Genomic DNA, 14978 nt, shown 5'->3' with positions numbered 1-14978 from the left:
TAGATCTCAAAGCACTTCACAACGGTCAATATCATTCTCCTCATTATACAGATGGGGAAACAGAGGCACAGGGAGGTGAAGTGACTTGCTCAGGGTCACCCAGCAGGCTAGTGACAGAGCTGGAAATAGAACCCAGGTTTCCTGAGTCCCAGTCCATTGCTCTATCCACTAGGCAACACTACCTCCCTATCGACACTGATGCCTTCTGTGAGATGAAATATCAGATTTGATCTGGTGTGTCGTCATGTCTCCCTCCACTGGCTAAATATTGCTACCCAGTGCTGTATGCATGCGCATATGGGTGAGATCTTGCTGCCCACTTGTGCTTCAGCCTACAGAGGACACACGCCCTAATGCTGCTACATGAATATGAAAGCTTTGTGGAATATCGGCAGCTTACTATGATTAATGTTGCTGCTAAGATCAGAATTTCTAACCCTGTTGTGTGTTAGTGTTGTAGGAAGAAACACTTGAAAGGAGTGTGTCATGGTTCAGGGCAATTGCACCTGTACTCCCCCTCCCTGGTCCTCCCAGGGCACCCACTCTAGGCTCCCAGCTCCTTAGTTGTCACCTCTCTTGGGCAGACACCTGCATCTTCCTCCTGAGCCGGGGTTTTCCCGGCTGCACAGTTTCCTGCATTTCCCTGCTCTGGTATTCCCAGTAAGTCAGGCTGCCTAAATAGACCAGTGTCTGTTTTTTGGTTTCTCTTCAAAAGCTATGAACAATGTAGTTGCCAGCAGTTCTGAATAACCACACAGCTCTTTCTAAGCAAGCACATTTGTTCTTAAGGTGAAAGCATACAGGGAAAACATACTAAAAACAATAAAGACCTATGTGGATGCAAAAAAGTTTACCAGAGATCACCCTAACTCCAGTCTTGGGCTTGGGTACATATCAGTCCTTCAAAACCCATCACTGGGTTTTTGCCATGGTAAGAGTTCATAACCGTCTCAGATTCAGAACCTGAAGAATCATGGATAAGTTCAGCCTTTCCTTTAGACAGCTTGGGCCTCTGATCTTGGCCTGATGTAACAGGTGATCAGGAGACAAAAACCCAAGCCTCAGGGCGTAGCTTCAAACAACTGAAGTTTTCCATAACTGGAGGTGGAGAATTGCATTAACTCACCCTAGATATTTCCCAGGAAATCCATTTCACACACATTGTCCCAGAAGTCCATTCTTGCCGGGCACATGGTTCAATGCAGTCCTTTGAACATCCAGGCCTTACATCCCATCTCCCCCTAGAAAGGTTACATGCAATCCCAGCCCACAGTAATACCTCAGCTTTACATTTAGTGCAATGGACCCCAAAGAGACCTAACACTTAATTCAGTAAGTTGTTTTCAAGGATATGGCTAGAGATTGCCATCTCAGTCACAGGGCACAGCCAAGTACAGCATTAGTTAGTTGGACTGCGTACTATCCCTTTTAGCTGATGTGCTGTGTCCTGAATGGGAGGGATTTACCTCAGAGGAGGCAGAAGTGGAGTCTGAGGAGAGGTGTTTGCCAATCCTGTATCAGAACGAGCACCCAGGATATACGTCATCACCATCTTAAACTGGATACTGGATCTGTTATCCTCACGGGGAGAGAGCACAGTCTGGGACCAGCAGCAGCTGGAGACCCTAGGAACATGGGGGAATGCACAAGAGGGAATATTTGAAAGCACCTGGATGATTAGCAGTAAATCAAATGACAGTTTGACTTGTCCATTCTTGAGAAGTGATTTTTTTCTTCCTTCCTACTACTGTGTCCAAACTCCTCTTCTTCCTCCTGTCTACGTTAGTAAAAAAACAATGTAAAATCTAGTTCAATGATTTTTCCATTTCCTCTTGAAATTTGGGCCTGCCTTTTGAAAAGGAGATTTGACCTACCTTCATATTGTTTGCGTGTATTGAGTTCTCCAGAATCACCATCATTTCTTTTCCTTATTGCATTCTCATATCTTACTGCTGAGATAAGGCTAGCTGCTTTTTTGGTGAGTCCTATAAAAAACCATCTTTCTCTGCTGCCTCTTCAGCAGCAGTGAACTAACAGAGCAGTTCTGGGAACAGCAGAAGTTAATAGTCTGGAGTACAAGCTAAGTTGTTTTGAGGTGCGATGGCTGTGGCATATGTTGAAGCAGTTGGCTTCACAATGGATTGGCTGTGTTAGTTTCAGCTTCATTCTAAATGAAGGGAAAAGAAACTAGGAATCATTTGACAAATGAAAAGGGATGTGATTTGTTTTGTTTTGTTGTTTTAGTTCCCTAGTGAGAGCATTACAATCAGCTGGGAGCTCAGTTCAGTGCTATTTTAAAACTTCTCAGCTATGCCCATTTTCTTCCTACTAAACTAGAGCCTGATCCTGCAGACTGCTAAGGCCCAGATTTGTAAACGTATTTAGGATTTGCTCTGCTTGAAAAATTGGACTTAGCCATCTAAGTCTCTGAGGCAGTGGGCCTTAAGCTTTGCAACGCTGAATGGAGCAATGCCTAAATACCTTTAAAAAGCTGGGCCTAAGTGCCCTCAACCCTGAGTGGGGCTGGGGAAGCATGAGGGTGTTTAGCACTTCGCAGCACCAGGACCCTAGCACATAACTGCATTAGAAATACTGAGCTCAGCACAAGAAATGTCCTGGGGATTAATATGTGATGTGGTGAGTCGTGCTTAGTTTAATTTCAAGCCATCCTGTCTTCCAGAGAGTCATTAGCCACCTGGAAGTGCTTTGGCTATTAAATGACCATTATTTAGACTTCATTCGTATTAGAGGAAATATCTATTTATAGGAGGATCGTTTTTTGTAATTTTATTTCTTTATTTAGCATTGTCTGTTATCAATTATCTAGGGAGTCTGTTTGTGTAATTGTGTTAGAGGAGCCTTATCATATAATATCTTTATATTTTCATCACACTGGTGAAAGGTGCCAGCTCTGAAGGATGATGTCCTCTGCTGATTCCCAGAACAGGTAAAGCGAGGGCAGCAGCAGGCCAAGCATCTCCCAACGGTGCCCTGTCATTGCAACCCAGCCATGCCGGCCAGTGGTGACTAAAGTAGGTCAGAACAGGAGAGGGAGCACTCACTGCCACGTCCAAAGAAGAGGGGAAGCTATGGAGGCATGCTGGGGAGTTGTGTTGCCTCCCTTACTTTATCCCTCGCCTGCCATCATTTCCCTGGGTGACTAGTTCATTCTTTACAGACTTTCTGATTCTTGGCATCTGAGCTAAAGCTGTTAATTAATGCCAGTCATGGTTGTGGGTTTTGCAACCTCTTTGGGGCAGGGACCATCTTTTTGTTCTATTTGTACAGCATCTAGCACAGTGGGGTCCTGGTTCGTAACTAGGTCTCCTAGATGCTAGCGTGATATCACCGAAGGCCCTGGCCTGAGACCATTAACTTTCTTCATGTGGGTCCCGGAATGGCTATTACTCGATAGCGACTTTAAGCCATTGCCAGCCCTAGCAGTGCAAGGGTCCAAAGTGGCTGTTGGACTCCTCAACCTCCTGGGCCAGCCACAGCTTGAGCACTGTTGTTTTGTTTTTGGATTTCTCACACTCCTGTAATGCTGAGGATCTGGAAGGCCTTGTCTGGGAGCTGGAGCTACCCGTCTGGACGGAGGCTGTTTGAAAGCAGTTTAGATTTGTCTGGCATTAGGAGCATTTCAGGGTGTCTATTGGAGGAGTGAGCACGCTGCCATTGGATTGGAGAGAGCAGGTGGTTCTCAACTGGGAATGGTTCATCTTGGTCTTAGACATTTGGAAAGCAGCTGGGAGTCTGTGGTGTGGGGATGACAGTGCCAAGTGCCACAAAGGTTTAGAGCAATCGTCAACGTTATTTTTCCAAGGGACATTTTTTGTTGCTTCTGTATTTTTCATAGAGTCTAAGGCCTGAAGGAACTATTAGATCATCTAGCCTGACCTCCTGTATAACCCAAGCCAGACAATTTTACTCTCTCCTTCCTGTGCTGAGCCCAATCACTTATGTGGATAAAGCACATCTTCCAGAAAGGTATCCAACTCCTGACTTGAAGACAACAAAGGGGGAGGGGGGGGGGAGAAGCCTAGGGCCAGCCTTGGGGGAAGCTGCCTGCCTCAGAGTAAGCTCTTCTGTATCTACTTCACTTGTGTATGGGTTGGCTTGTTTTGCTTTTTGACTTTATTAGAGGATCGTTCTTCTCTGGCTGAGGCTCCATCCCGGCACCCTATAAATTATTTTGACTTATGTTGTCTAAACACTCAGGGAGGAATCTTCAAAACAAGCAGTAAAACCTGTTTTCCCTTTTATAGAGAACAGCAGAGTGAACTACATTCAGCTTAGAAATGACTGGGGAGGAGGGGAAGAAGAGGGAGATGAGGCAATAAATGTGATCTTTTCTCTCAGTATGACTGCAGTTCTTGTTGGGTTTAAGGAGGCGTGGTCTGGCCAGGCATTGCATGAGAAAGGCAAACATTATTATCCCCATCTGACAGATGGAGAAGTGTTATCTGTAATATGGTAGCACTGATTGAAATCAGTTTCCCATTGAGCTAGGAGCTGTACACACATCTATTAGACAATCCCTGCCCTGAGGGGCTTATAGTTCAAATAGACAAGACATATGAAGGGGTGGGAGAAATGAGTAATATGATCCCCATTTTACAGATGGGGAATTGAAGTACAGAGATTAGGTGACTTGACCAAGGTCATACAAGGAGTCTGTGGCACTGCTGGGAATTGATTCCAGATCTTCCATAACCCAGTACAGTGCCTTAATCACAACCACAACAACCCACATCCCCAAGGAAGCCCCATGAGGTTGAGTGCTTTCCTTAGTAAAGGAAGTCCGTGTCAGAGCCAGGATTAGCTCTCAGATGCCCCTGCCAAGCAGCTACATTATGGCTAGCTCCTGTGCAGATGCTTGCCGGGGGGGTGCACACAGTAGACTTTCCATGCGGGGACTGCCCACAATTGTGGCCCTAGCACTTGACACAAAGCAGGGGCTGTTCCTAGCATGACACTCCCCCACACTCCAAATCGTCACCCTTGTTTGCAGTCTGCGCAATGGCGCGAATGGCTGGGTTTGGCTTTTCCAGCCCTCGAAAGGCTGCCTGCAGGTCTGGCTGAGCTGAGGCATGCTGGGGGGGGCAGAGTGTGAGGAAGCTGGCTCTGCCACGTTCTTGTGCCTGGCTGCCGAGTGCTTTTCACCAGTGCTAAATTCACCAAAGAGGTTAACAAACACCCCCCACCTTACCTCATGGGGAAAGATCCAGGGGAAGCGGGGAAGATGGACGCCTCTCCCTCCAGCTGGCACAGGGCTGTGGAATTGTTCTCCAAACCTGTAGCAGGGACTCTGGAAGTGCAGTTCACAGCCCTGCAAATCTTGTCTTCGGTACTGGAACAAGGAGAAGCAATCCCTCGGTAATACAAAAGTACCTGACAATGGCATGTGAACAATTAATACAGCGTCCCCTGGCAGCATGAGAGACTCTAACAGCACTACATTGCTTCACGTCCAATCTGGGAAGAATGTTTACAGCAGTAGCGGGATCCCTGCCCTGTGTGCAATTAGCCAGCTGCAAATTCAGAGATCATCTGCTATAGCTGCCATGTAGCTGAGCTTGGCTAGCAGCAGTAGATTCAGGGCTGCATTTCCAAGCCAGGGGGCAGAGACTAGCATGTGCAAATATCAGAACAGTTTGCAAATAGGGTAAATACACATGCATTGGGCCTGCAAGATGCCCATCTAGCTGTTAGCATGAGCTGTTGCTCAGTGCGTGCATGCACTTGTGGTATTTGTGCAAGCAAATGCAGTTGCCCATGCAGATGGACTTCTACCTTTTAGAGATCTGGCACTCACTAAACAGTCAAAGGTTCATATGATGTCTTTAAAGTCATGCCATGTGCTACTGGAAAGGTTGATACATGGTCTGCAAAATCATCCCCCAACTATGAATACTTCCCTTTGGTCACACATTTACTCCCCCCGCAGCCCAGTGGGCACAAAGGCCCAGATTCTCAAAAGTATTTAGGTACCTAACTCCCGTTGATTTCAATGGCGCTATTCCAACATATACCAACTGAGGATCTGGCCCAGTATATTCACTGATGCTTTATGCATAATGTGGTTTCTCTTGGTTTCTGTGCTTTGTAAACTTAGGCATCAGTTAATATACACTCTGCAGCAGGAGATGTGACAGAGCCCTGCACTATTTAAAACATGGGGTCCAATGTTCAGCTGTTGGAAAATGGCTTAGCTCCACTGAGACCCATTTACACCTGGCCTAGAGTTTGTAACTCTCAAACAGATTTGGTGTTCAGCTGCTTCCCGCTTTAAAATTACCCTTCCTGCTCTTGTGAGCTCCTTTAACACACTCCAGATTGATGGCTTTATCTCTTCCAGACTGGAAGAAGAGAATAAACAAACACCCATGAGAACAAAAATCCAGTCATGAATGCTTCCATCCTGTTTAATGTTCCCAGCTGGATTTTGCTAGAGGCTTATGGGACGTGCGGGTGTGCCCACTGTCCAATACCGGCAGCTCAGTGAAATTCTGGAGGGTTGAGGAGCTGACAATGGATTTTTTTCTGTAAACAATGTAGTACAAAGGTGTAAGCCAGAGTGTGGAAGTGGAGCAGAGGGAGGTAACTAGACTGATGGGTAGATACAGAAGACAAAGACTCCAGCTAAATAGAAGAAGTTTGTAGTAATGCGCTGGCTAAGGACAAACTGGGACAGGCAAGGACTGTGTGATATCATTGGGAAGACAGGACCTGATCCACATGCTCCTTTTTAAGGCTGGGAGAATCTGATAAAGTTCTGGATCTAGCTGCATAATTCAGCAAAGCTAATTTGAACCCTGCCATGAATGTTACATCAGAGCACAGCACTGGGGTGTCAGTGTCCCACCCCAGTGGAGTCTGTGCTCTGGGGTCAGGGTCCAGGAGCAGAGGGTTCCACTTTAGCTTCTGTTTCCTCATATGGCCAGTCCAAATGGGCTGGGAGACTCCCGATTCTGGATTCCTGAGTAGTTACTTCATTCTTCCAACTGAAAAAGCTACCGTGCTGCTGTGGGAGCAGCACTGTGTGCCTTTGTAATTAGACTTCCCTAGGCAGGCTCTCTTAATCCATTACATCATTTGCACAAAAACTGCAACCTCACCAGGAATGCAGCCTGTTCCTGCCACCTGTGTTCTGGGAATGGAAGATGACAGCTGGTATTACATGCTGTAGCACCATATTTCACTGCATAACTGATCTCCATTGCTGATGGGGCTTTTGAATGAGAAATCCAGGCCCTGGCCATATGTAACAAATGGGATGAAATCCCAATGGAACTTGAGTTCCTTAGTCATTTTGGGCACTCTTGAAAATCCCACTTTGAGCTCTGTGTACCAGCAAAACCCAGAAGGTCTCTGATTAGGCAGCCAGTCAAACAGTAACATCCTAAAACCCAGGGAGCCCCAACTGGGCTTCCGTTCGGTAACAAAAGATACAAAATGGACTAGATGAGAAGGAACTCACCTGTGTTGTGTTCTCATGGAAGGAGGACTGTAGGTTCAGGGAAGATCCCAGGTAAGAGAAATCCACGGAGAACACCCTTCCAAAGGACAGCACAGTTATCCAGAGGGAAAAGGACTCGCATCTTCCCAGAATCTCCATGCTCTGTGCTGTTTGCGTGCAGCTAGAGATCTCGAGCATCCAGCTCCCAGATGAAAACTACAGGGACCAAGTGGCTCTGGTGAAGTGTACCACTGTTGTGAAAGCAGGAAGAGCTTTCTGACAGATGAGCTTATGGCAGTGTTTCTGATCCATGGACCTTAACGGCTGCTTCCTCATCACAGAGCTATTTAAGGGCTCCAACTCAGCTTACACATGGAGGCTTTTGAGCTCTGATTGGAGCAGGGACTGTGCACGCAGCTCTGGGAAGTGGGGAAAGGAGACTGGATGCTGGCCAAGCTGAATTTACGATGTTTCATGGTAAATGAGAGACGATCCAGACAGCCCCATGCTGCATCATGGATCAACAGAAGAGTCCTAGGAATGCTGTCTACGATCATTATCAAATGTCAAGCTAAAACGTTTTGTGTGCATGCTGTATGATGGATGTAGGGTATGCAGCAGTGGCTTTCCTGTGGCCTGGTACTGCATGGAGGGAGGAGGCAGAGAAAGGACAAAGTCCATGGTGTTTATTCCCATACATTGCCAATTCCACAGTGCACCCTGTGCATTGGAATAAGCATATAGCAAATCGGAGAGCAGCTTTCAGAAATGCACACTAGTGGAAGAGGGCCTGGAGTTTTGTAGGGGAAAAGAAAATAATTGACTATAGGTGAGCCCAACTCGGAAGCTAGAAACGTGGCTCCAGGGCCAAACATCTCCGTAACAGGCATGTAAGGAGTTAGGAGCCATGGTCATTTGATTGCCTGCTCTATGATACAGTGACGTTGCAAAAGCTAAATTGATTCTAGTGGAAAAAAGATTCCTCACACTGTTTGAAAGGACAACAGCAATCCATCTGCAGGCCCTGAGATCTGTCACCTGAGATTTTTCTGTTCAATGTCTCTTTCCTAATTCTATTTGAAAGAATGGCTTAGTCATGTCTATATGAAAACCCCATCCTACTTTTCAATGACATTAGCCCCTCTCTTTCTGAAGAGCTGCATGTGATTCAATATAGAGGCCCAATCTTTAGCTAGTTTAAATTGTAATTGCTACATTGATTTCAATGGAGTTCTACCAGTTTTTACCAGCGGTGCCCAGGAAATGTTACCAAGAAGGCCACTCGGTGCTCCTGTTAACCCTGTCCTATAATGCAAGGATGGTCAATGAAATAGAAAGGCAATACATTGTGAACAGGAGAAAAAGAGGGGGGCCTGGATTGCTAAAGTCTGTGGGTAACCGAGTTTCTCTCTAGATTACTGTAAATCTGGCACAGTTTGACAATGACCAAATGTTGTTACTATATGACGACACTGGTCTAGATGAAACACACTGGTGATTTCAGTCCTTTTCTCAGTGGTGAGATGTCACACAAACCGTCCTCATAGTTGATGCTAGCTGGTACTGACAGCAGAGAACTAAAGCATGAGGTGGTTGTGGAGGAAGGACTACCCTTTTGTCCTAGAAATGATCAAGGATAAAGTGTGTTGTGGGGGCAGGGCTAGGAAACTTGCATTGCAGCTGTTCACGCTGCACGTCTTCTGCAGAGAGAGGCTATCAGGCCCTGGGGCTCAGTCCCATTTTAAATTAATTTATACATTTCTTTAAAACCACATAAGCAACCTGTGGAATCCACAGGCACAGGAAAATCATTTTCACTTATCCCCAGCTCTGTGAAAGTAATGGTATGATTCCTGTTGACATCGGTGCGGTTTGGATCAGGCTCAGTGAGCTAGGTTCAAAGATGGATTACCCTCTTTTATGAGTATAAATAAGTTTTGCAGTGTTGCTAGCTAGATTTAAAACATCCAAAAGAAATGCTCTCACTTCGAGGAGGTGAGCTGATTGCTTGTGATTGCCTTCTCTCCCTGATATTGCTGCAAAAACATCTACATGCTTTATAGGCTTTCTCTAAAGAACACTGGAGACAGGATGCTAGACTAGCTGGGTCAATAGTCTCTTCCAGTGCAGCAATATCTCCATCCTCGGTTAGTGACTTCAGAGGTAACAAGAAGACGACCCTATCCTGTATGCCTTGCATGCCCAAACCTCTGACTGCATTCAAGGGTGTTAAGGCAGTTCAGATTGCATTGTGGTAGCAGACCACTACCATTGGTAGGAGCCAATGGTGTCTTACTGCTGCGGTGCCATTGATTTGCATTGTTTAGTTTTGTAGAAGGAACATGGAGGAATAACACCAGACTGTCAAGTCCCTAAACCACTTCTCCCAAACTCTTAAAAAAAACCAAACCAATAACATGGGATTTCTGGTTTGCTACTAATGCCATATATTGCCACTGCCTTGCTTTGTATGGGCAAGGCCCCCACAGCAAACACGGGAGGCTGTCAGGAGGAAGCAAGAGGAAGAACATAGCTGTGATTGTGTATTCGCACACATCTAGCTTTTAAAGCCTGGAGCCAAATTCTGAGCTTTGCTGAGCTCACTACGGAGAAGGAAAGTGTGTAAGGTGGGGACTGTGGGAGGGAAATGGGGTGAGGGGTAGCTGTAAGCCGTCTTTCTACACCAATCCTAGTGCTACTGAGGTTGAAATGGCACTTGATCTAAGAACGGCCAAAGATCGGCTGGAGTCACGGTACATATCAACCCTACCCTGGACACATTCCTGCCATGCTTTGTCTTATCTCTGACATACCCCCTATATAAAGAAGGGGGAGCAGATAATGTACACTGTATATTATGGAAGTGTTTGTCATAACCATGTTTGTTGCAGATGTAGTATTCTTAATGTATCATTTTAACAAATTAGTATGGTCAGCAAGCTGCTTGTTACTGCTTCAAATGGCTTCCTGGATCCATCTCTTAACAATGTAGAGCAAATCAAATAACTGGACTAGAAGCCAAAGATCCGGTTCCTGCCGCATACTCTCTTCTGTTAATTGACAGTAATACATATAACCACACTCTGAAAAATATCTCATAGTTAAGTCCTTGCTCTTGCTTTATATGCCCTCAGAGGTCTCCAGTTCACTTGGTTAGTCCCTTAGCCATGCACCTGGCCAGCTCTAACATGTCTGCAGCCATCGGCTCTAATGCACGGTGCAGTGCAGTTGCTGGATGACAGAGATCACTCAGCATAGTATAGTTTATCTTCACTGAACGAAAAATCTCTCTCTTGTTGGAAGAAGTCATAACTTACCTGTGTACTCCACTGAACATGTAATATGGGGACTAAGGCTGCATGGTTTGGAAATGCAGAGTTATGAAGTAGATCAATAGGAACTGAGCATCTCCCCTCCCCATGTATATTCTAGAGCTGAAGTAAAAAACCACTTGGTGAAGAGACTACATAATTTTGTTAATAATAATGTATTTGTTCTCTGAAGACTCTTCCTTGCTATTTTTCCTCACTGTAAATTAGGTTCGGTTCACCTTTTAGCGGAGTATACACACGGCACAGGTTTGCAGATGCCTGAACCTGTGCTGGCTCTCAGAAAGTTGTCTGCTTTTTGACATGACCTGCCTTGACTTTGGTAGGTGGTCGGTTCAAGGCTGGTGCCTCCCAAAGAAATGTGGGCTGGTTCACAAAAGGCCTGTCTGGTAAAAAGTTTCAATCATGTCTTGACTGAGGAAAACTTCGTTGTCCTGTTTTCTTTGAAAGACCTTGCTTTGCTGCAGCGACCCACGTCTCCAGAGGTATTTCTATTGTTTGTATTGTGGTTGTGTCCAGGAGCCCCAGTTACAGACCAGGACTCTATTGTGCTAGATAGGTGCTGTACAGGCACACAACAAAAAGGTGCCCCAAAGAGCTCATGTTCAAGAGAGACAAGATAGAAAAACAGGCGAGGGAAAGTGTTTTTATCTCAATTTTACACAGGAAACAAAAATTAAGCCGTTTGCCTGAGATCACCCAAGCGGGTGGGGGAGTCTCTTTGGTAGATAGGTGCAATGGTTCCAGGCATAGGAAAGGTTTTTAGTGCTGTGCTGCTTACTGCCAAGAGGAGAGCTAAATTCCTGGGCCTCAGCTCTTGCTGGGGAGTTATCAGCCATTCTGAAATCTCTGGGACTCTCCTGATTCTCAAAGTACATCCTGCAACCCTGGAGCCTGCATGGTGAGTCCTACATGTATTTTTATTGTTTAACTACATGCAGTTTGCAAACTCTACTTTAAAAATTTAGCTAGGCCTTCAGTTGGGAAAATGAACAGGCTTTAAGATGCTGGCTTTTGACCTTTCTGAAGTCTATTTATCCAGAGAAAAGGGATAGCAGAGCAGCTGCACTACAAGCTTAACTATGCCTACAATGACGCAGGCATATCTGACCATCCCCCTTATGCTGAAGGATGGTAAAGAAAGAATGGAGGGTAGGTTTCCCCTGCAACTCTATATATCCTCAGCATGGGGCATGTGGTTGTGTAGACTGAACAGACACTGCTACTGAAAGTCTCTGAGCAAAGGCATGCGAGCACCCATAGGGACACTACTTGAACACTTCATTACCCATTCACTGAGCCCAAACAACTTAAGTTAAGGGGAGTCTGAGTATTAGGTTTCAATGGGAGTTGGATCTGCCTCTGAAGCCATGAATGGAGATCAGTGAATGCTGTATGATTGAGGGTGTGGCTGAATTACAGAATGTGAAGGAAAGTGAAAACTGCCATAGTCAGCCCTCTTCCTCCATGATGCTAGCATGAGCCACATTCTGCTCTCAGGGTCCAGTGAAGTTAGTGTTACATATACATAGTCAAGAGAAGAATTTGGCCTCTTGTGCTGTTAGGGAGTGCTTTAGCATTTTCTTCTCTAGCAGAACACCAAAATAAGAGCAGCATTCCCCCATCTGGCCCTACCTACATTGAGTTGCCAATTTTAAACACTTATCTAATCATAATGACGACTGCTTCTGTTGGGTTTTTCCCTTGGACTGTTCACTGTGAATGCAGGGGTGTTACAGAGCAGAATGTTGTTGATGTACACATTTAGTGCTGCTTTTTAGGAGGCTGAAAGTTCAAATACAGTTTACTGAGTTAACCTCAATTTAATCAGGAAATACTTAATTGTGTCAACCTAGGGTCAGATCCTCCTTACATATAATTGGACTCCTATAAACCAATAAAGCCAAGAGGCAGATTTAATTATGAACCAGAAAATAAAACACAGCTAGAGGGACATATGGAATCAACCACTGATAGAGTTCAACTAAGCATTCTGCACCAAAGAAAGAAAAATCACTTTCTTTAGAGGAATGGGAGTATACCTTCCTGCTGCAAAGGATTCATTTCTTGGAAAGGGAGGGAAAAAGGCCAGGCAAGAAGCTGTAATGGAGTTGTTTGGATTGGAAAAAGGAACCTTACTGAGATGGGATTATTTGGAAATGCTCCCTTAGCCTGCAATAACAAGGGATTAGTTTGTTCCAGGGTTTCATGTTAACATAAAGCTGTAAAGTGAGTAAGTTGGAGTGGTATCTATAGACTCATCTATTAGAATCATGGTTCCTAAACTTTAACATTTCAATTATTTCAGCTGCTTTTGAAGGCTTAGCTACCTTGGTTGTTCAGAGGTGCATGTATTTTGAGTGTCAAGTCAAGGTTTCCATATATTTAAAAGCAGTTTATATAAATGTATTGGGTTTTATGCAGCAGGGCCTTTTTCTGATTACCTTTTTCTAATCATTGGGCATTGTGTGGTAGACCATGACTAAACCTTAATGCTAAACTCTTTGTAATAGAGCAGGGGTGACTAAACTTACTGATGCCCTGAAGCCCACCTCCCTTGCTGGGCAGAAACTCTGAGCTCCCCATCCTAGTCTGGTAGTGGAGAATTGCAAGGGCGATCCCCACATCACAGGGGTTCTGTGCAGTGCACTTTAACTGTAAAAGAGCCCTATGCAGCTCATGAACCAGTTTGGCCACCCCTGCAACAGAGCACCACTCTGAGGACAAATAGAAAAATCTCTGTAGGAAAAAAAACTAGTGTGTACTGACATTTATTTCTGAACCATAGCAACAAAAGGTTGAGCAGAAGTTCTTCCCCTGCAATGCCTTTGATACATACATGAAACTAGTTGGTCTTGGTCTATCATTGCAGACGAATATTAGCTGGCATGCTGAATGGCAGTTCAGTAGGTTAGAGAGTAGCTATAGCGAGAGACCTTTTCCTTCCCCCCTCCCAAAAAAGGTGTTCCTGCCAGGTCAGGACTATAGTACATTGTGGTGGAGTGTAGGGAAGCTGCAACCCAAGAACCAGAGGATTGGAGGCTTCAGCTGAAGAAATGAAACTAAAACCAAAGACAAAAAAAAAGGAACCCCCACTTTGCTGCTGTTCTTGGCTGCAGAACTTCTGGTGGGCCTGAAGTGAATGGTAGGGTTTTAACTGGAGTCTCCATGAGCAACATCACACAGTCTCTGAATTCCACAGATGGGCAGTATTATCCATCTGTTATGAACAGGTATAGACTGTCTGCATCAGAATGGGGAGTTTTCTGGTTCCTTAGACAAGGCATTTAAGTTATTCCCTTGTAAGGAGTTTTCTAGACTGTTCTGTGTCCACTCTTCCTTTTTATCTTCTCTCCCTTCCTCAATACCCATCCTCCTTAGGAAAGCTTTGAATGTGCATTAAATAAGAGTTAAAACCCAAAATCAACTTTGAGTTCATTGCTCCATACCATAAAATGCCTGCTTCCAAGGAAGTGTTTACTTTCTTTCTGCAGGCTTCTGCCCTCTAGTGCCTATACTGGTGGACATTAGAGGCTCTATGCAAGTTCACAAGATTGTCTCTGAGCAACAGGTGTTAGTACACTAAAGAGAGATATGGGGAGGGGGTGAAGTAATAGAGTACCGTGAAAAATAGCAAGCCAGTAAAGCCCTGCTAAGAAATAATGCTTAACACCAAGTAGGGAAGGTCTGAGATACCTGCACTCCTGGGGCAGGGGGATGTCCTAATCCTGTACCCTGGAGGGTCCCAAACCCCTGCCCAAGCTGCCTCAAACGTTTGCTAGAGCTCAGGCATGCACCCACCACTTAGTGAAACAGAAAACTGGCAGTTACAAAGTAGCTCCAGGGAGAGCAGATATTTGCTCTTCAAAAATGAGGGTATGACCTAGGGGCGAGCACAGGAAAGTCAGGACTTCCACCTTCTGTACCTAGTGCTACTGTTAATTCAGTGTGTAGGCCTGAGCAGGTCTTAATCCTATTCTTCCATTATAAAATGAGGCAGTACCTCAGAACTGTTAGTAGCATCCTTAATGCATGCAAAGTGCTTTTAGATCAGTAGATGAGGTACTGGAGGGCAACTGTACTTTTCAGTGGAAGGCATGAGGAAAACTCATAGGCTCAACTTCTACATAGTTCTTCTGCATGTGCTATTCCCTGTTCTCTCTCTTTCACAGCCACACATAATCTAAGTA

The sequence above is a fragment of the Emydura macquarii genome, unplaced genomic scaffold, assembly GCF_026122565.2.
Source record: "Emydura macquarii macquarii isolate MOO-44397 ecotype Brisbane River unplaced genomic scaffold, CSIRO-AGI_Emac_v2 contig_587, whole genome shotgun sequence".
Lineage (NCBI taxonomy): Eukaryota > Metazoa > Chordata > Testudines > Chelidae > Emydura > Emydura macquarii.
The sequence above is the reverse complement of the archived record's forward strand: the minus strand, read 5'-3'. Positions refer to the sequence as shown.